The 23,240-nt window shown below is 35.8% G+C and overlaps 1 protein-coding gene across 1 annotated transcript in view; it reads right to left on the bottom strand.

Annotated features, from left to right (window-relative positions):
* The window catches only part of Sema3a (semaphorin 3A), a 447,592-nt gene that overhangs the window by 276,812 nt on the left and 147,540 nt on the right, over positions 1 to 23,240 (bottom strand). Inside the window, exon 3 of the mRNA XM_031380015.1 lies at positions 14,553 to 14,630. The gene's annotated coding sequence lies outside the window, so the exon portion shown is untranslated. The remainder of the gene's footprint in view (positions 1 to 14,552; positions 14,631 to 23,240) is intronic.

Raw genomic sequence — 23,240 nt, 5'->3', positions numbered from 1 at the left:
CTTGGTGGTTTCTTAATTCAAAATATACATTAATCAAAATGCTGACAGTATCTTTTTTTTGGATGAGTGGCAACAGGTTCATTGCTTTTGTTGGCTGACTATGTTGTTAGCCATGGAATAAAGGTAAAGATAAAATGAATTCACAGAATGTAAATGTCATAATTTATCTTTTGCCTGGGGCAAGATTTTTCAAAAGACTACATTTTTAAATTTGGAAAATATTGGAAATGAATACCACATGCTTTCAATAAGGGAAAATAATCTTAGTTTCAAAAAATTTATTTCCATATATAGGCTTTCTTAAGTATGTGATTTGAGACAAATCAGTTTGCTTTTATTTCTTTCTTCTCTATACTTAAATGGATTGTGAATAATTTTCTCTAAATAATATAGCCGGGCAGTGGTGGCACACGCCTTTAATCCCAGCACTTGGGAGGCAGAGGCAGGTGGATTTCTGAGTTCGAGGCCAGCCTGGTCTACAAAGTGAGTTCCAGGACAGTCAAGGCTACACAGAGAAACTATGCCTTGAAAAACAAAAACAAAAAACAAAAAACAATAATATAATAACTCTAGATTTCATTTATTACATAAAAAACTAATACATAAACACATAGCAATTATATTCTTGGATACTCTTAACTTCTATCTTTTTCCTTCTCTTGTATATTATGTCTTCTATATTATGCTCTAAGATATAATTAAGGCATTTTTCTTATAAATGTGAGAAAAAAATTGATTAACCTGCTAAGATAATGAATGATAATAGATACTACCATGCAACCTTGGGTTTGATAATAACATCTATGGATAGTTTTCAAAGCCATTTTATAGACAATAATTCTCATATATTACTGGAAATAATATATGAAATTATGTAAATGAGCACCTATCATATTTTAACAAAACTTTGTTGAATAAAATAACATATTAACTGAGCAATTGCAAATGAATAAAACACTAGTGAATAAAATTTTAGTGCCCAAATGACACAGAATATGCAAAAGCTATGCATTAAACAGGGTTTTACATGTGCTAAGTATTACAAAATATTGATATTTTTCCAGAAGATGTATTTAGGTAAAGCGCAGAGTTTGAATAGAGTTGGGTAGTTTGAGAAATAAGGTTAATATTGATTTAAAAGGTAGTCTAATTGAAATAATACCATGATATAATCTCATCAAATTGCTTACCTCAAAATATGTCTCTTCTTTTAAATGACAACTTTAAGCAATATATTCTTCCATTCCTTAAGATATTAGATGAGAGTAATGGAACAGCTGTGTCTACTTTTCTCCTATTCCATAAATGTAAACATTTAATCATATAGTTATTAGGTTTTCTTCTTTGTTGAATAGCGGGCAGAATGCCTGCCTTCTCATATAGTTAGTGCTGTATGAGGAATTCAGTCTTATCAGCAAGGCAAGTTAGTATGATGAAATTATAGAACTATAATTGGTTTTGCTCATGTAAGTACACATGTCCTGCTGCCCTGTAATGACTGTGATCGTATTTGTCTTTGCTTTACTTATCTGTTTATGTTGTGTATGGTTTTTTTTTTGTGATAGCTTAATTTACAATATGCAATAAGAGCTTGAAATTATGAGGACCCTAATAATATAAGATGTTAAGGAACTACTATTATAGATTCTTGAACTGTTGTTTTCCATGTTACTATTGAAAGTTATATTTAAGAGAATCATAGCTAAGTAGAATAACAGTGTTTAAAGTCACTTCAGAAAGTGCTAGCCTCATAGTCCTATTCAGTAAGGCAGTTTTCTGAAAACAATTTCATAGTTTTTTTGTTTGTTTGTTTTTTGTTTTTGTTTTTGTTCTAGTCATGTTTGGAAAAGTAAAAATAAAATACAGAATATTTAGAAATATCAACTTAAATCTTGTCTTTTAGCAAAAATAACTGCATACTTTGGCCTGCAATTTTTAGCCTGCAATTTTAGAAACAACAACAACAAAGAGTACTTGAATATGGATGCTCAGGGGAACATACTTAGAATGGAGTAGAATAAGCCCTTAAAAGGGGATGGTTTGAGTCTCAACTTTTGAAGTGTAGATTAAACTGTTACATTCTAGACATGTAATTATGCACATAGTCTACAAATACAACTATTACTAATATACTGTTTCCTTCTATTAATTCTTCATTGTTACATTCATTTCTGGTTAAATTCTATAAAGTAATTTCTAAAGATGAAAGGATTGGGGCTAGGGCTGTTTCCATAGTAACTACCTCAGACCTCAGGCAATTCCTCAGGGAATCTGGGTAGTACTTGTAGACATAAATTGTTTCAAAGACTAGTTATGGCCCAATAGGAATATAGTTTTGATGAAACCCAGATGAACTACAACTGTATTTTAGTCTATACTCCCACTTAAACTATAGTCAATTACCTGCAGTAATAGTAGAACAGAAATAACGTAAGTAATGAAATCTGCAGATCATCCCAAAGCATCATTCAGCCAATAAAATCTAAACCTCCTCCATCAACTTCTTACTAAAGCAACTGAGCATTTATTAAAATGGACAGATGTGACTTTTCTTTCTCTCTCTGTGGTATAGGTGCCAGTAGTGATATAAAATGATGCTTAAAATTTGGTCACAAAAGTGAAAAGACACACTACCCATCGTCACTATAGACATCTGTTTCTGAAATGTACAGTGGGAGTTCCCATCCTAATGAGATTCATGGATATATATTACTACCATTTATAATAATACTGGAGAGAAGTAGACTTCAGTAAAATGTACTTGATTACTTGTTAAGAATATCCTTCAATTTCCATTAAATCAAGCAAGTCTCCCCTGCTTTTCTTAACCTCAGATAAAGGTATAGTAGACTATGAAAATATTGATATCCCTAGATTGTCCTGAAAATATTAACAAATGCTTCTTTCAGGTAAGCTACCAGAGAAACTAGAAGTCAGTAGATAAAGGACTCTATATGTATCATTTGGTGCCCTCAGTGAAATATTTCAACAATAATTTACTACCCAACCTCTAATATACTACAATCTCAATTTCATCTCTAGCCTTAGCAGCAATTCCAAAAGTGCTCAGATATCTCACTCATAAATACCAATGTCTATCTGCTAATTACTTGACTTATAGAAAGCAGATAACAAAGGTGATAATGACAAATGCCAATAACATATGAAACAAATCATCAAAAAACTCGGAAGAGACAAAGACAATGAGGAAGTGCAGAATATGACAAAGTCTAATGGACCTTCCCTAGAAATAAAATATTTTGGTATATTTCATCCAAATGACCAAGTAAACCAACCAGATGGAACTATTGGTACTTATGGCTATAAAAAATGAAATGATGATAGTTTAAATGAAAAGCTAAAAGACAAAGTAAAGAAGAATTTCATAAAGCAAAAAAATAAGAGTACAAAATAGAGTTGTAGAGTAAACTAAAAGTAGTGAATATACTACAGAAATTAAATATCAAGGTTTTTAGAGCTCCTGAGTTTTATAAAACTAACCAACCAAACAGAACAGGGTGAGTTACCCAGTAAGCAGTGTTCCTTGATAACTTTTACTCTGTTTATGTATCTACAATCCTACCTGAGTTATTGCTCTGACTGACTTCATAATGCATTACAATTGTAGGCTGAAGAAAATGCTTGCCTCTCTAATTGCTTTGGTCATTGTGTGTATCACAACAGAAAACACGTTAACATTTCTTTGGTAAAACTTTACCAAGGATAAAACAAGTATCACATGGTAGAAATTTGTTAACTCAGCAAGGAGATATCAAAAGCATAAATGCATGAGAATCAATAACAGAACCACAAGATACAATAAGCAATAATTTGCATAATCAAAGAAAGATAAAATTTTGTAATAATAGGAAGAGAGTTTGCTATAGACAGAAAACACAGAAAACAAAACAACAACAACAACACACACACACACATCAAAAACAGGGGCTCTAAGGAAGAATGCTAAGCAGTCTGAATCTAGTTGTTTTGTAAAAGAATGATCTTTATCTGAAGAGGAACTGTGCTGAATATGCTGATGCTTCTGGCTGTCAACATGACAGGATCTTCAGTAATCTAGGAGGCAACTATTAGGCAAGGCTATGAAGGGTTAACTTGATCCATTAATCAAGGTAAGAAGACTCTCTTGCAGCATTTTTTCTGTCCAATTACATTAGGGCAGTGACAGTTCCGTGATTGGACAGGAATAGGGAGGCAGAGCTAGAAGTTTGGGAGGGAAGGAAGTAGGAGGCCAGAGGAGAAGCCAGGAGATTCAGCATGGAGGCAGACGAACAGGAAGACCTTCATTTTGTCCTCTCTCCCAGAGAAATAATATAACCACAAAAAACAACATCACACCTATTTTAAATTAAAACAATCTAAAACAAACTAAAATACTGTATGCCTCTACTTAGGTCATTCCTATCTAGCCAAGTAGGAAAATGTCCTCCAAAATTCCCATGAAGACCATGTTAGAAAGAATATGAACTTCCTCTGGCGAAGTAAACAAGTTATATCATCTTTCTGTTTTGGGCTCTCTGTCTAGAGCCACAGACTTCTATTAATTCATACCTGTTAAAAGCAGGCAATGGTTATCACTGTACTCTCTACTCTGGAGTCAGTGACTAATTTTCTCTATCCTATTTGGTAGAGGATGAGACTCTTAATCTCGGGGTCGTGGTTTCGAGCTATACGTTGGGTGCCACCTGTAGCAAGAAATATTAAAATCAGCCACTCCTCAAATTCTCCTGACCCTCCTGACCAGGTTCTAGTTTTAGTGCTGGTACTGGCTGGCCACATCACTACGTCCTGGCGGGATCCTGCTAATTTCTCCCAGCTTGGGAGTTCATCTCGCTTACTTGAAACATTCCATATACCTACAATCAGTCATCTAGTGCCTAGTTACCCAGTAGAAACATGACTCTTTTTTTTTTTTTTTTTTTTTTTCCGAGACAGGGTTTCTCTGTATAGCCCTGGCTGTCCTGGAACTCACTCTGGAGACCAGGCTGGCCTCGAACTCAGAAATCCGCCTGCCTCTGCCTCCCAAGTGCTGGGATTAAAGGCGTGCGCCACCACCGCCCGGCAGAAACATGACTCTTAAGGCTTAATTATCCAATCAGGTTTATATATCAATAAGATCACAATTTACAAGATGCCATACAAAATTTTAGAGCCAAATGATAAAGATAATGCTTTAACTCAATTATTCTAACCTTGTGAAAACCTTAGCTACTTGTGGCTGTTTCAAACCATGCAGGGTCTAGATTATCTTCCAGTTTGTCTACCTCCATGTTGATCTTTCTTGCTTCTCTCTGACCTCCGACCTGCCTCACCCTAAACTTCTAGCTCCTCCTCTCTATTCCTGTCCAATCATAGGCCTGTCACTGCCGTAATGCGATTGGACAGAGAAAATGCTGCAACAAGACTCAGCCTAAATGTGGGCAGCACCATTTTCTTCCCCATTTCCACCATACCAGACCCAGGAAGTATTAGGCACATGTGCATACTAGATTCTTTCAGGAGCACCAATCCTCAAGCCCCCATATAAACTTAAGAGCACCAATATCTGAGTCAAGGTGTGGAGAGAGCTTTCTAGTTAACTAAATCACCAAGGTTACATACATCTTATCCTAATATTATTATTTTAGCGTATCCAGCAATACTTAGAGTTCTCACATCATGTTCAGAGAATATTTGAAAAGGTATTCTAATGCCTTCAAAAAATTTAGGTGTGGTTACAATATATATTGAAATAAAACTATGCTATAGGTCATATGGCATATATAACAGTTATAGCAGTTAATACAGCAGTTAACATATAGTCAAATTATTACTTACTGGGAAAATATTTTTAATGTCTTATACTCTTATGCCATTCAGAAAATTATAAATAACTTATGAATTTAACTCAAATTGACTAGGAATATTTCTGTAGAAATATTCCATTTTTTCATATACTCAATGTTATCTGTCCTTTTACAAATGGACCATCATTCATCAGCCTTGTGGAAGACTAGTTGAACTTAAGTATTCACTACACCCTGCTTCCTGATTATGTCCACTTGGTGAAGCAATAACCCCGCTAGCTTTAACAACCATGTCTTCCCACCATGATAGACTGTGTACTTGAACAAGGGATTTAGTTTGCCTCAAAATATTTGCCTATTTCTTACCAACAAATCCCTTTTCTTTGAAATGGACCTTGTACTCCAAATCTTTGCATTTCTCCAAGAGAAACAAACAAATATCCATTCAAAAATTTATTTGTAATAACTCATAGAAAAATCAATTTATAAATATTAAAATAAAAACTGATCATCTACTGGTTTAAATAATTGCTTTTTGACTGAGTATAATTTAATAATAAAAATTAGATACTGATATACATAGTGTATATGCTTCTACATTATGATGCTAAGTGAATAATATTAAATACACAAAGAGGAGAACTCTGTGGAAGAGTGGAGGTGGAAGGGAATTCACAGAGCTCCCTGAGGAGGGGGATTAAAATACATTTTCTATGTGAGTTGAGAGTGGATGGGAACACTAGCAAGGAGAATCAGGAGTTGGAAGAGAGGGCCAGAGAGAGAGAGAGAGGGGCAGGGGGAGAGACTATAAAATTGGGGAGCATTTGAGAGTTCATAGAAACCTAAGGCAGTAAAATATTCCTGGAATCTCTAGGGTGACCCTAGTGAGGACTCCTAGCTGTGGGACATAAAAGCATACCAGGACGTTTGGTAAGGTAGAGCAGATCAAGACCTAGAGAATCCGTGGACACACAGCTGAGGCTTAGGTGGCTCCCAGCTCCCTGTCAGACTCCTGACTTGAAAAACATACCATGCTCCTCACATAAGAGAAAAGTGCCCTATGATCACATAGGCCCAAAACAGGGTTCTCCATGCTAATAAGGTACCCAGAGGACTGGAGGGCTTAGCCAATAAGCCTCCCTTCCCAGACATTCCTCCCTGCAAAAAAAGTATTTAACCTCAGACCCACCCTGAGAAGTGAGTATGGTACATTATACTTCCATTTTCCACCATGAACAACCAATAAACTGTTTAGAACCATGGGCTGTCTCTTTTTATCAAGGTCTGCCATGGGCAGCCATGGAGAAGGCAGTCAACTAGTCAAACAGTATAATCTCCCATAGAAGGTCTCTCTGTGCTCCCAGCCACAGCTGCCACCAAGCCTGCCTCTACCAAGCTAAGGACAATCTTCCATGGAACAAACCAGAGTTTTGCTTTCTTCTTCCACTCCTCTTTTCCTTTCTGGCCCCAGGCTAGACACTGTCTCCAGGCCATGGGCCATGACGCCTTCACGGCTCATCCAGTGAATAGCACCAGTGGCACCTCAATATCCAAGAGTCTGAGAGCCACACAGCCGTGGCCCTATCACTGGCCTGGGGACGCCAGAACTAGCTCTGGCTTTCCCATAGCTCAGACTATGCTTTCCCATGCCCTGAGCGTTGTCTCTATGCTCCCCTACAACCCAGAAGCATGGGTAAGTGAAGTCCAACTCTCCTTGCTCCACCTCTCCAAGAGGAGTGGAGACTAACCCACAATAGTAATGGTGGATATGGAGTCTGGACTGGCCATCTTATGTAGGCAGGGGAGGAAGACTTTCATTGTTGGGCTGGGTTACATTCAGATGAGTGGTTGGCTAAGAGGTTCCCATGGAGATCTGTACACAACCCAAGTAGATTCTAGGACTGAAGACTGTTCTCTAAAAACTAGCAGCGGGGTTCCATTGCTGAGGACAATATCTGCACAGCTCATTGGAAGGGAAACCTGGACACCAATCCAGCCACAAAAACCTTCATCTCCACTCTATGTTACCTGCAAGATGTGCAGAGACAATGGTGGCACAGCAATTGTTGGAGTGGCTGATCAATGTTCACTTTAACTTGAGGCTCATGCCATGAAAGGGAGTCCATGCCTACATTGCCAAGATGGCTAGGAACCAAAGACTAAGTAACCCAGAGATTCAGGGTAGAAACAAACATGACAGACAACAGCAAGAATAACAACAATAAAGAATTAATGAAATGATTTCAAGTGATACTTCTGCTATGCTCATAGACCAGAGCTGTGTCGAGTTGCTGTCAGAGAGGCAACAGATGAAAGGAAGTGCAGAAACTACAGCCAGACATTTCACAAAGAGAAAGTCTAAATTGGAGGTCTCCATTGGGTTCCTCCTCTTGGATGTTAGGGAACCCTGCAGGAGATAGGGGGCAAAAAGTGAAGTCAGAGGGGATGGAGGACACCAGAAGAGCATATACCACCGAATCAACTAAGCAGGACTCACATAGGCTCACAGAGACTGAAGCAGCAAGCACGGATCCTGCAAAAATCTATAGTAGGTCCTTTGTGTATGTTATAGATGTTAGCTTGGTGTTTTTGTGGGATTCCTAACAGTGGGAATGGATGTGTTTCTGACTCTTGCCTGCTCTTGGGACTCCTTCCTTCTATTGGGTTGCCTTGTTAGGCCTCAGTGTCAAGGCTTTTGACTGGTCTTATTGTATTTTGTTTTGTTCTGCTTGACTATAGTCTCCTGCAAGTCTGTTCTTTTCTTTCCTTTTTTTTTTTCTTTTTTGTTTTTTTTGAGACAGGGTTTCTCTGTGTAGCCCTGGCTGTCCTGGAACTCACTCTGTAGACCAGGCTGGCCTCGAACTCAGAAATCTGCCTGCCTCTGCCTCCCAAGTGCTGGGATTAAAGGTGTGAGCCACCATCGCCCAGCCAGGTCTGTTCTTTTCTGATGGGAAATGTAAATGGGATGGATTTAGGGGAGAGAGAAGGTGGGGAAAAGTTGGGGTGAGTGGAGGGAGGAAAACGGTTCAGGATACGTTGTATGAGAAAAGAACCCATTTTCAATAAAAATTAAGCAAGAAAAATTTATACATGTTTAAAATGTAAGCATAAATGTAGTATCAAAAACAAATACACAGAAGCTGGGCAGTTGGCTCAGCAGTAAACAGCAGACACTGCCTTTGTAAAGACCTGGAATCCATCTCTCTGCAGGTGTGCTGCATATCTCACAACGCTCTATAATTCTCATTCTATAAGGTCCGATGACTCTAGATCCTCAGGCACCTATATCTCCCACACTTGTAAGTGCTGACACACACACACACACACACACACACACACACACAGTAATTGAAACATAGTGGAAATACATGTTGAAAAGAAACAGGAAGACATGAGACATCGCCCTCTGTGATAAAAATATCCCCTATCTTGCTTTCCGAGTTTGCTTCTGAGCACCTAAACTGTGACAACTGATACAATTAAGCCCATTGAAAATGAAATGCCTTATTTTATTTCACTTATCAATGAAGTGAACAAAGGGAAAAATATAGAGTCTTCATTACAAAAGAAGTAAGAAGTAAGAATAGAGGAGAAGGAGGAGGAGAAAAGGAGGAAGAGAATGAGCCTCAGCTTGTTTTGTGCAGAGTTTCATGTCACTTAGACAGCAGCAAGTAGGACAATGGCTTTAAAATGCCATTCCTGAACAACGGTGTGCTCTTCAATCACATACTCTAGATGCCTATTTCTTTTATTAATTGATTTTTTTTGTCTTCATCTTTTTATTCACTGGCAGAGTTTGCTTAGTAGAAGAGAATATTGGCACATTTATCTCATCATGTAAATATAACTGTCTCTTGCTGCTGCTGCTGCTGCTGCTGCTGCTACTACTACTACTAAAGTCTGGAAGTAATGGAAATTACCAAAAGAGACTCAAAATTAATGATGAGGAAAGTCAAGTGAGAGAAATGATTTGGGAGCAAGAGTTAATGAACTAGGGCAAGGCCTCTAGAACTACTGTGACTTATGCTGTTTCTTATGTAAATGATGGTCTGTTCTCCAAAGTTCCTTCTAGCTCTGAAATCCATTAAAGACATAGCCTGGGTTATCTGAGAAAAGTAATAATGTATTCTGGAGAATGAAAGAGGGGTGTTTAGCAAGATAATGAACTATGAAACTGAAGCTGAAATTGGATTTGTATTGTACAGAAAAAGCAAATATTCAGAGGCAGGTCACCTGTCCAGCTTTTCTTCCCCATTCGCATCATACTGGATCCAGGAAGTGTTAGGCATATATGCTACATGCTAGATTCTTTTAGGAGCACCAATCTTCAAGTCCTCATATGATCTCAAGGGCACCACTGAGTCACAGTGTGGATGAAAGAGCTTGCTAGCTAACGCTCTCACAAAGGTTAATATGAATCCTGTCCTAATATTATTTTAGCATATCCAACAATTCTTAGAGTTTTCACATCATGTCCACAGAATATTTGAAAAAATATTCTACTCCTTTAAAAATTTTAGGTGTGGTTATAATATATATTGAAATATAATTATGCCATAGGTCAAGTTGCATAATTAAAAATAAAAAATAACAGTTATGACAGTTAATACATTAACATACAGTCAAAGATTCCTTATTGGGAAAATATTTTTTAATGTCTTACTCTCTTATACCATTCAGAAAATATAAATAATTTATGATTTTAACTCAAATTGACTAGGAACATAGCTGAAGAATTATTCTATTTTCATATACTCAATATTATCTGTCCTTTAAAAATGGAAATGAGCCATCTATAAAGGAGACAATTTTTTCTTTGAAAATACAATTTAAAACATAAAAACAAGACTCAATCATGAACAAATAAGCTGAGTCTTTAAGCAATCAATGAGAGTATAAATTTATCAGGAAAGAGTAAGTCCTTCAAAATCTGATCTTTCAAAAACAATAACATGCTTCAATGTATATTAAAATGAGTGTGAAAATAAAACTACTATTAACAGACCCAACTCATGAAGAAAACCAAATAAGGCAACATGACTCTCAGAAGGTACACAGTAACAGCATGGAACCCTTGAATAGCCTGAATCTGGGCTCTACAGTTGTAGAGCACAAGAGATCTGCATTCCCAACACAGCAGGCCACCATTACTTGATGGCCATGTCAAAATGATAGTACTTAACCTTGAACCCAATAACGGTTCCATAGTACTGCTGGTCACAGCATTGCTATTATCTTCCTTCCCATTCACACATTTTTAATTTTCCTTATAAAGTCACATGAGATTATATATTTTTTTCTTCCAAGTATAGTACTTCCTTCTCTAACTTACAGACACCCTGATGACCCTGACTTCTTGACTGAGTACTCAAAGTGTTAATAGGACATTGGCATATAATAACTGTAAAATTATTTAACATCAAACACATATGAGAAAATGTATAGCCAGCACTCATAATGTGCTATTCTTTCAGTCAGAAACTAATATAAAAGACATTGTGGGCTTTGCAATGTTCACATTATTGAAACATATATGTGTCTTAATAATAGAATATTAGACCCAGAGAAATATGTCATCCCATCTAACCTTAAATTCTTAAATAAAAATTTCATAAGTTATTGATAATGATAATAATCCTCTTCAGATTACTTCTGTTCAAAATTTGAGAGCACAGTTTTTTTTACACATATCTCTTAACTTCCAACTTCTGGTAATGATTATTGTAATTCACTACTTCTATGAGACACATGTTTTTATACTTTACACATAGATGAAACCATAAAGCATTTGTCTCTCTGTGCTGTCTTGGTTTCACATAATGTTTCTAGCTTCATCTGTGTTGTTAAAAATGAAGGACTCTCATAATTGTCATTCTATCATTTATTACAAAATTCTGATATATATAGGAGAAAAATTCAGAAATCTATTAAGAAGATAGCAAGTGCATTGGCATGGGTGAGCAAGAGATGCCCCTCTTACCCCTCGCACCTGCTGCAGGCAGGAAAACTAGACCCAGGTCACGAAAGGAAAAAAACTATTCCTGCCCCTTTATAGGCTGCAGCACTCAGGAAAGTGGGTCCGGTGTTTCTTGATTGGATAGTTTTCCCTGATGGTGCTCACAGTAGAGTTTGTCCTGGGAGGCAGGGAGAGGTGGCCTTGCCCCTTTCTGGTGCCACATTGGGTGAGATAGCCTGGGCAGTAATGGAGAACTCTCCCTGGTGTGGGACAGCTGTCTGACAAATTCAACTATCACCCAGACCCAGATCCAGAACTTTGAGTTGTCTCACCTCAATATCTACTTCATCTATGAACTGTTGAAGTATGCAAAAGGACCGGCCCTGCAGATCAAAAGCTGTAGGAGTTCCACAACATGGGGCATCAACTATCCATGAGCTATCCATGAGCAGTTCCCGTGAGGATCCAGTACTGATGGTATAGCAGAAGCCAGAGGCCTCGACCACACCAAGGACTCACTGCAAAGAACATTTGCAAGTAAAGATGTGTGGAAAGAAGGAGGTACTGCGGGACACACTGTGATACACTACAGCTTCCTGGAGGAAAATTTTTAGTGTTTTGTTTCTTTTATGTTTGTTTTTTATTTTATTTTGGGGGATTGCAAGGGTGTAGGAAAGATATTAAAGGATGGGGTGATGAATGGGACTAGGGTACAAGATGTGAAAATCATAAAGAATCAATAAAATGTTTTCAAAGAGAGAGACAGAGAGAGAGAGACAGGGAGAGAGACACAGAGAGAGAAGCATGATAGCTACAGCATATAATTGATTGATTTCTTCAGAAACTAGAATAATAGGTGTTAAGTGGGCATTAATATAATAAAAAACAATGAATGATAATGTATATATAAAGTGTGAGTCATATGCCTAGGAAAATACTGTTTTATATCTTATAAATAAATCCACTTTCTCTGTAATTTTAAAAAGAGGGTTGAGGAGAGAGACAAAATGAAGTCTCTGAGACTCCCGCTTTGAGATGAATAGGACACTTTGTCCAAACTAATGATATTTATGTATATCGACTTTTACTGTAAATAGTAGTCAAAACATCGATATACAAATTTAGGCTCACACTATCTATTACATACAATATTTGGATGTTGATTTAAGAAATTTTCAACATATTTGATATTTTTACTTTATTGATATTCAGAGATATCCTTCTCTCTACCTCCTTTCTACCTAATAATGCACATTCTTAGTTACGTATAGTGATGTGAGAAACATCAGTATGTTCTGTAGAAAGTTTTATAAATTGATTCTCAGATACTTGTTCTCTCATTGAAGGAACATTAAAGACAATAATGCCAGGTACTAAAATTGTAACTTTATCTTTTGCAGAATGTAGATTAAGAAAGTATCTGGCAAATGGACCTTTTGTATACCCCCCCTATTTTAGTGTCCTTTGAAGAAATAATCAGAGAATCAGAAACTGAAATCATGGTGAATATAAATTAAGTGTTTAATCTTGGTAAATATGGCTCATCCATAAAAACGACATCCAGAAAAATAGTAGGGAAGGGGTTGATAATGAGATTATTTGAACAATGGACATATATATACTCATATACTTCTACTCGTCTACCAATTCTAAAGATTATATGTTTAGTAAAATAATTAAAACTTCATACATAATAATGTAAAGCTTACCAATTTTAGCATATGTATTGAATCAATGAATTTGTGCCTTATATGTAAACATGCTGCTAATATGAGGCTTTTCTTCATAGTCACTTTACCTCAGCCATGTTTATGTAGTCTGTTTTCAAACCAGTCTTACTTCCTCATACTAAAATGAAATATCTAGAGAAATTTTACTTGCTCATATTAAAAATGACAAAATTCAAAGAAACCTAATAAAATCTGAAACTGTTATAAAAATCAAAATAAAACTTATTAATTAATTTTATTCTACTATATGATTCTTAATATAAAAAAGAAACATATAAAAAAACAATGTGTTGTTTTCTCCTTTCTGGTTCCATGCACAATCACTCACACAAACCCACACACGTTTTAACTCCTTTGTTCATTCCCTCCATTCTGTTAATACCAACATGTACAGCAGGGGCAGAATCATAAGCTTAATATTGATAAACTCTATCCCTATTATAAGCAAAAACGATTCTTGATAAGATTCTGCAATGGGCTATAATAGCTGTGGTGTCCACATTTAGGCTCTTAACTTTGGTTTGTTTCAAGGGTGGAAGCTCATTTTCAAGTCTATGGTAAAAATAAAGATAACATTTTTAAAGTGAGTAGCTCCCTTGTGTTGAGCCCTGCAGTCGATGAATGGGTTCTGACTGATAGTAACCATATGTGCCCCAGGAAATGCAGCAAGGGCAGGTTAGCCAAAGGATTCCTCTGAATGGCAATCTGCCTACATACCAGCTACCTCAGTTCAGGAGCCCCTGGGAAAAGTGGCCAACCTAGGGAAATTCCTGAGCATGAGGAATAATAATAATGATAATAATAATAATAATAAAGTCCAATATATTTTCTGTTGTTTATTCTAAAACTGAATTGCAGCCTTCCTGCAGAGTATTTTCTTAAAGTATTGGAACATTTTCAAATTTCTAAATCACTCTATAGATGAAGAATATCTTGAGACAAAATGATGTGCTCTTAACTTTTAGAACACTATGTTCTAAATAACTTGCAAATACATGTATCAGAATATCTAACATTGATGAGAATATTTAATATGCATAAACATATATTTAAAAATCTTACCTCTTTCCAGTTTTTACTGCCCAAGATACATTTCTTCAGTTCAACTTGTTATTTTAAGGACTTGAACATTTTAAGTTCCTATTAAAAATAAACATGACCATTGTTAGAATTCAGTCTAATTAAATGTTTAGCATCAATAAATAGAGATATCTGAAAACAAAATGTTACCCTAAAAAATGACTTGAACTACCTATTTATCTTGAATAGAAAAGCCATGAGAAAAAGTAAAAAAGGTACCCAGAGGAGACAGGCCTTAACTTTTGAGTCCACAGAACAAGTTAACAATTTGTATTTGCTAAGTAGATTTAGGTATCCATTAAAAATTCTAGGTTTGAGGGACTGATCATATAGAAGGGATATTTTATATTGCTCTGTTTTTCAGAATTATAAGACCCATCTGTTTGGATTCTTTTGTTGTTCTGGGACTGTGGTTGGAAATCAAAATCTCATATATGATAGACAACTATCACCGAGATACATCCAAAGCCTTCATGTGTATAGATATCAAAGTTATTCATGGCAAGAACAGAACCTGGGAAAGTTAGAAGGGAAAAGCTTATATCTTAACAGAAGTGGGAAAGTGATATAACTGAATGGAAGACTTAGGCAGAGCACACAGCATTTGCCTGCAAGGGAAAGAAAAAAGGGGGGGAAGAGGGTGGGGGAGGGACAGCAGGATACCAAGGCTATCTCCTAATGCCATGAGAACTTGCCAGCAGGCTTTGGAAGAACAAAGGAGACTCCTCAGGAAGTGACACTGAGGACCTAATAGAACTCTATCTCACCTCCAATCTTAATGATTTAAGTGGTGTTAGGTGGAAATAGCCACCTCTTGAAAGATGGCGTGAGAAGCAGTCATGAGGCTTCAGGTGCAAAGATAAGGGAGAATACACAAAAGTGTTTGAAGATTGGAAGGCTTTGTTGGGGAGGTCCAGAGAGCATACTGAGACAATCAGGAGACAGAACTAAAGGATAGGGATTAGTTTTAGTGATTGGAGATGACCTGAAAGTTCTGGGTTCTCTTTGGTGACTGACATGAAGCAAGAAGGTGGCCATGAAAAAGTAAGTCCTGAATTTCCCCAATCGGACAATAGTGATTAGTCTGAGTGTCAGTAGGATCAGAGAAATGTTTATGATTTTTGCTAATAATTTTCAGGAATTAGGAGTATCCACGGCACTGTTGACCTGAAAAAGGGATGTCTTCTAGGACAGATCTTTCTAGGTTAGCAAAAAGGCAATCATGCATGACTCTTGCATTGCTTGCCTGTACTAGAAGTATGTTTACCACATGTGGGCTTCCTTCTCACATACATAATGAGTTGGAGTAAGAGGACTAAAAATGACTAACATGTCTTCTCTCAGGTGTGGCATTTTATCTGAGATCTAAAGAAATAACTTTGTAAATATCTTGATAAAGTATCAGGAAGCAAAAGGAGCAATAAATAAAAAGGATCTGGGGTTAGAGCACATGAAGACTATCTGAAGTAGATAAAGTTCTGAATACTGAGAGAGAGCAGGGTGATGGGATGGAGGCAGAAGTGCCAAGCATAAGACAATTACTACTGTCAACCAACTCTCAAACAAGAAGATACACTGTAAACATTATTGATACCTATTCCATAAGTGTAACTTCCTAGTCTTTAAGAATGTACTAGTTAAGTGGAAATATTGCAGAAAACACAGGCACACATAGATACATACATACATACATACATACACACCCACACAGGCACATGCACATACATTATAAAGATTAAAATGAAAAAAGCTTACTTCCATAATAAACTCTTCATAGTACAACAACATTTTATAAAGTATTACTCTGTTAAACAGACTGCTCACAAAACTAGCTACAATCCTGATTAAAGTATATATCCTTGGCAAAATAAGTTTTCCACAGTCTTTGATAGCCAAGAGACTGTGCTGGCACAGATGAAATATCCCACCTCTCTGGGGAAGATTAGATGAGCCAATGAGGCACCTGCAGACACAAAGTAACTGTTCCAACCTGACAGTTCTTTTTATATAATCCACACCATATAATTTTTCTACAAAAGAAAAAATTGTCAAAAGAAGCTCCATTAGTGTCAGGTAAAGATTCCTAAGGAGCAAACTTTCAAAATTGCTGTAAAAAAAAAAAAAAAAAAAACTATAGCAACAAGTGAAACTTAAATGGGAAAATCCTAATGTAAATAGATTAAAATTCCTTATCTTATCTGGTTCTTCCCTTTGATCCTGGCATTCTCCTGAAATACCTAAAGGGATGTGACTTTGACAAATACAATGTCTGGTAGTTCTTGCTGTGATATAGTATGTACAAATAAAGCATTCTGCTCTCCACTTGAACTGTTTTTATTAAGCAATGATTTACTAAGAGTTTTGAAAACTGAAACTGATACCAGCCATTTAATTTCAAAAGCACAGTACATTTATTAGAAACACTGAAAACTGGCATCAATGTTGGTAGAAAAGTTCATTTCAAATTTAAAGCATCTTTCTTTTTCCTCATTTCTCTTCCATGTTTCCTTTCTCTTTTTGTTTTTCTCTGACTGTCCAGCATGAAAGGAAAAGGACAGTAAGAGAATTTGGGCTACACCTTCAAATAAGTCAACGCTTATGAACTGAGAGTTAATGTTATTTAACATTCAGAATACAAAATAGTTTGCTTAGAAATAGAATATTGGTCATATTTCTAATAATACACATATTTTAATATTTAAATTCAAGTGTGTTAAATTATTCAATTAAGAATTTAAAGCATGAAAACAAATATGTTTATAATTGGCAGTGCTGGTTAAGAGATTAAATTTTGAAATATAGGATTTTGCTTTATTTATGAAGATGTTTATGGTACTGGAGTATGGAAATAAGCAAGCTGGTCCTCGAAATTAGGTCATTATTCTCCAAATCTTGAAGCCTTGGTGTCTAGAGGCTCTTCAGCTGGAGGATATTGGAAACACTCCTGCAGCAAGGTCTCTTGGTCTTCTTCTACCATGATTGTCTGTCCTCTTTCTACCCCCAAACCACAACAAACAGATTTTTTTCCCTCAAGGCAAGTCCTAAAACCTAGAATAATATGGTCTTCTCTACAGCAAGCCACAGGATCCTGTCTTGAAGATCCAAATTCCAGAGAGGACTGGCCCCACGGCTCAGAGGATGGAGCTGGAAAGACCAAAGGAAATCTGAACAAAAGACCTTACTGGGAAGCCTTTCTCTGCCTCTTCCTACCATTTGACAGGACGTCCAGGCACATCTGCCCATTCTTTGGTACATCTAAGCACATAAAGAGACAATCTTGTCTAAGATTTCAGTTCTTTATTTCTGAAGTCCAGTGCCGCATAAAACGTTTGTTTGGGTTCTTTGTTACTTGTTTTATGAGACAAAGTTTTGCTGTAATCCAGGCTGACCTAGAACTCACAATCATCTGACCTCAGCTTCCCCCGTACAAAAATTACAGGCTTGCATTACCACATATGGGATAAATTTTAAGAAATAATTTTGTTATGTTTTTCTGTTGCTATCTTGTCTGTGCTACAGGAGCATCAACTATGTTCTTGTGTTGAATGAAAAAAGGCAACAAAAATATCCTTCCTTTTCAATGTGTTACATGCTTGTTTCATGGAATCTATATTGCGACAAAAAGATCAAAAATAAATAAATGTATAACATGTTTATTATCAAGGGAAAATAATTTTAAATCACATTAGTTATCATTACTTTTAGAATACTTATTAAACAAATCAAATTAATTAGGGCATTTTTACAGTTTTAGCCATTTTTATCTATTTTTTGTTTGTTGATTTAGTTTGGAATTTGAGACAGGGTATTACTGAATTATACAGGCTAGTCTTCATCTTTCATATCCCTTGGGAGTAACTGGCTTTATAGGACTGTACCACCAAGCAGTTCTCTTCAGGAAATATTTTAACATAAAAATTAACTTACAAATTTGATATTTCCATCAATTGTAGGTTCTAATGCATTTTAAAGGGTAGGAAGGGGTTTGACCAAAACAAATCAATGTCACATTGGGCCTTGGAAGACCTAAGAAGCTTCTATCATCTAGCTTAATGCTTGCACTAACAGAGGCCATAAAAAGGTTTATTTCCTTAACATATTTTTGTGAAATCTTTCTTTTAAAGACCTTTATTACACTTTGTTAGATCATCCTTTATTTTAGAGTATCCCTGAAATTAAACATTTCATTATTTTATTTTATATTAAAGTTACACTGCCATATGAGAAAAAATACGAAGTCTTTATAATGAATACTATCCCGAATTATCTTTATTTTTTTTCAGCAAATATTAAACTATGCCTAAAAATTTTGGGGGACAATCTGAGTCCACTGACTGATCATACAGGAAGACCCACTAGGAATGGAATATTATAATAGCTTATTTTGGAGGGAAACTTTTTCTTTCAAAAAATAAACACAAATTATATAAATTATTATTGAAGTGATCATCTTTCCCTTGAATCTTTAAATTCATGTATTGATACTATCTTCTAAATTTTTATTCACATATATCTTATGATAGCTACAAATTATTTCCATAAAGCTGAACCTTATAAAATATGCCCTATCATATTACTTCTAGTGACATTCTGTTATACTTAAAACAGTGCCTTGCTCAGCCATTGTTAGAGAAGCTTCCTCCTGCCTCAGATAGGAACAGACAGACATTACTTAGCAAGTGCCGAGTTTACAATACTTAGTTCTAAATTAGGATACCTTCATCATACCCTCCCTTTAGGGTTCAGGGAACCCTGTGGAAGAGGTGAGAGAGTGTAACAGTTAGGAGGAATAGAGGATATCAAGAAAACAAGTCCCTCTAGACCAACGAGACCAACATTCATATGAACTCACAGGTACTGAGGCAGAATGCAAAGGCTCTACATGGCTCTGCACCAGTTAGACTCTTAGAGCTAAAAGAAGCAGATACTTGTCCTCATCATAATTTAGAAGCTGTCTCCAATCATTAACTACTTGCAAATAAAAATTCAGGTTTCCTCCAAGGATGTCTCACTGGGAAAACACTATTCTTAAGAGTAGACTGCATACAGGAGTAGATGTTCTACAGAAAATTATCTCAAAGGCATCTATAGTTGTACCCTGTCTCATAATGTCACATCCTGCCTCTTCCTTTAATAAACACTTCTATCATATTTATTATACTTCATTCATATATGTTCTTTTCTTCTCTCTACCAACCTGCAGGTCCTTTGTGTATATATTATGGCTTCAAGTTTAGTGTTTTTAATGGAATTTCTGGGTTTGGGAATAAGTGGGTCTCTGTTTTTTGTGTTCTCTTGGGCTTGTTTCTTTCTGATTATTTTGTCTAATTCCAATGTGTTAGTTTTGTTTTAACTTATTTATTGAATTTTATTATTAGCTCAAAGAATCTTTGTTTGTTTTCAAATGAGCAGCAGAAAGGAGATGGATCCAGATGGGAAGGGATGTGGGGAGGAACTGGGAAGAGTCAAAGGAGGTGAAACTGTACTTGGTATGCATTATGTGAGGGGAAAAATTCATTTTCATTAAAAGCAAAACTCAAAAATATATCCTATCATCTCTATATCATATAAATAACAGACTCAAATGCACAACTCACATATGCAACCTGTAGAATCTTTAGATGGGTTGGTTAGGCTTTGTTATGATTTTAATTATAAAAATGACAGCTAGTATCTCCTGGATGTCTAGTATTCCCAACACTTCTGGAATCTCTGCCTCTTTCAGAATTTATGTAATATATTTTAGTACATTCTTACCTCTTTAACATGCTGAATGTGGTATTTAATTAGAGTTAAATATATAGCTGAACCATTAGTTCATCTTTATGTTTGTGGCACATCATATCCTAAAGGAGGTTTTCCAACATAATTTACTATTTTTAACTTTGTAATTTTATCCATAAATTTTTGATCCTCTTTTCACTAGCAAGTTGATTTTTAACTCCATTGTGCTTTAACCATGGTCTACATTTTAAAAACCCAACTGTTACACTTCTAAATATTTACTTATTTTAGAATTCTATTACCATCTCTATGGAAACAATTAAACTGATAGTAAACAGTCAAAATGGTAGCTGTGCAGACCAAGACTCTAGCACTAGACAGAGATTCCTGAAAAACACAACTACTAATTTACAATTCCCCAGAGGCAGATCAAGCCGCCTGTGCCTTCTGTGGTTTTCACATTTGATCTTAAGGCTCTCGTTTATCAACTTATTTGCTTTAAACTGGTATTTTTCTGTTATATTAGATGGCAACATCTAAGTCTCTACTGTTGTCATAATTTCAGTTTTTAAGAGATACACAGGAACATCCTTGAGTCAGTTTGCAATAGCTCTAGAATATATGTTGTCTTCCAAAGAGTATGTTTGTCAAGAGTAAAGGCAGAAAAATCAGGTTTTTTTTAAAGACATTACACTCAAATTTCCTACCAAAACTTGTTAAGCTCACACAAAACCTGTCCCTTATTTTATGTACCACACATTTCCATTTTTATACTGAGTCATAAACTGTAACTCTAAGGAAAATAAGGGTGAAATCATGGACACCAGAGGATGGGGCAAACAGGTGCATGGCATGGGAGAGGTTCACCAGAGTATTCTTAGTTGACATTGTAATGAAGCAAGAGGTCTAGTTTACTATTATGCAAAGGGCAATCACAGAAACAATAATGTACTGTCCATGTCAGACACCCAAAAGAAAGGATTTGAAAGTTTTCATTAACAAAGAAATGATTAAATGCTTAGAGAGATAGAAACTTTTTAAAACTTGATCTACACATTACACAATATATCTATAATTTACAAATTAAGTTACTGTTTATATACACATTTATGATTTTAATTCAAATATTGTAAAGGCTGTAATATATCATTGTAGAACATTTATTTACCTAACATTCTCAAGTTCTTTTTCTAGTACTCCCCTTCCCCAAACCAAACCCTAAACTCAAAACTAATAGGCTGATGTTTATCACACCTTATCAGAATTCCATGGGTTTATAATTGTGTAGTAAATATAAAGTATTAATCTATTGATTGAAGCAATCTATGATTTGCATTCCTGGGAACATTATGAACATACAAACTACAATAAAATCACTACTACATAATGATTAACTTCTTGCACCATCATTTTCACACATAGTACTTTCCTATTCATGGGACAATGGCATGTGATTCCAGCCTCCTGCTGAATAAAGCAAAAGCTTCAGTAGCTAGTGTATGGTGTGTCACATGGGGTTTTCCTTCCCCCAGGAGACTAGTGTGTCTCAGGCTGAGGCTGATATATTTTTTTAATTTTAGAGTTATGGCACATAGCCTAAGCTGTCCTGTGATGGATATAAAACATGTGCAACATATAAACTTTATTGTTTCTAGGAACACAGATGTTGAACACAGATCTTTTCCATTCCTCTCTTCTCTTCTCTTTTAATTTTCTTCCTTCCTTCCTTCCTTCATTCCTTTCTTTCTTTCTTTCTTTCTTTCCTTCCTTCTTTCTCTCTTTCTTTCTTTCTCCTTCCTTCCTTCCTTTCTTCCTTCCTTCCTTCTTTCGTTCATTCTTTCTTTTAATACCATAGTATAACTTAGTTTCATCTCACTTAAGAACAAAGCAATAGAAAGCACACAAGGTGAAAGATGTTAAAACACACACACACACACCATGTCAGAGATGATAGCTAATTTTGTCTAGCCATAAAAAAATGTCTGCTTTAGTCAGGATTCACTTTGTGCTGTCTCCATTAACAAGGATTCCAGGGAGCTGGAAGCTAAAAATGGGTTTGACACATATTTTCCTAAGTAAAGCAGATTGGGTGGAGTTTCAGCTCAATAGTAAAGTACTTGCTTAGCATTTATGAGACCAGAGTTTTAATCCCCAGTACTAGAAAGGAAAAAAAAGATTTTTTGAATATACATGAAGAAATAAAAATCATAATGGAGAATATGGTTACATTTGCTTTGATCTCATAATAAATCTAACACTGTATAGTAACATCTATGAAAAGTAGATGAATATCAAGCTAACTGAAGAGAATATTATCAGGATAATTGATTGCTAGCTATAAATAATCTTCTGTGTGCTCTATCTAATGGATTGGGACAGGAAGCTAATCATCACTGAGTAGATAATCTAACCAAATGCAATTTCATATCATTGAAAAAGAGCATATGACATTGAAAGTCAACAAATTTATAAAATGTTAAAGATGAATTTGCCAGTCACTGAACTGGCACACTGCATAAACATGTGTGAGTTAAGGAAAAGGGTAGCAAGTGTTATCTGTCGTCTTTTCCTTTTGACATCTTTATTTTTATAAATGACAGCTGATTCTAGGCACAAACCACATGAAATGGAGACCACAAGCTCTGAGAATTCTATACTTTCTGTGACTCCGTGGATGATATACTCAACAACATTATTACTTTAAGGTAATTTTTTAAAATAGAAGATACTTGTGGCAAAGGAGGTGAGAATGACCATAAATGATTCTACATGAGGAACACAAGGAACCAAGCAATGCTGAGAGTGGGAGGGTAGCCTTCTGCAAGGAAGAGCATACCAATTTGTTACCCAATACCAATTGGTCAGCCTGAAAACATAGATAAAATAACATTAGATAGACTGAACAGTCTGTGTTTATGCATTTGGAAATATGTATATATATATATA

This window comes from Mastomys coucha, unplaced genomic scaffold (genome assembly GCF_008632895.1).
Source record: "Mastomys coucha isolate ucsf_1 unplaced genomic scaffold, UCSF_Mcou_1 pScaffold19, whole genome shotgun sequence".
NCBI classification, from domain to species: domain Eukaryota; kingdom Metazoa; phylum Chordata; class Mammalia; order Rodentia; family Muridae; genus Mastomys; species Mastomys coucha.
This window is presented reverse-complemented; position numbering and strand designations above follow the sequence as displayed.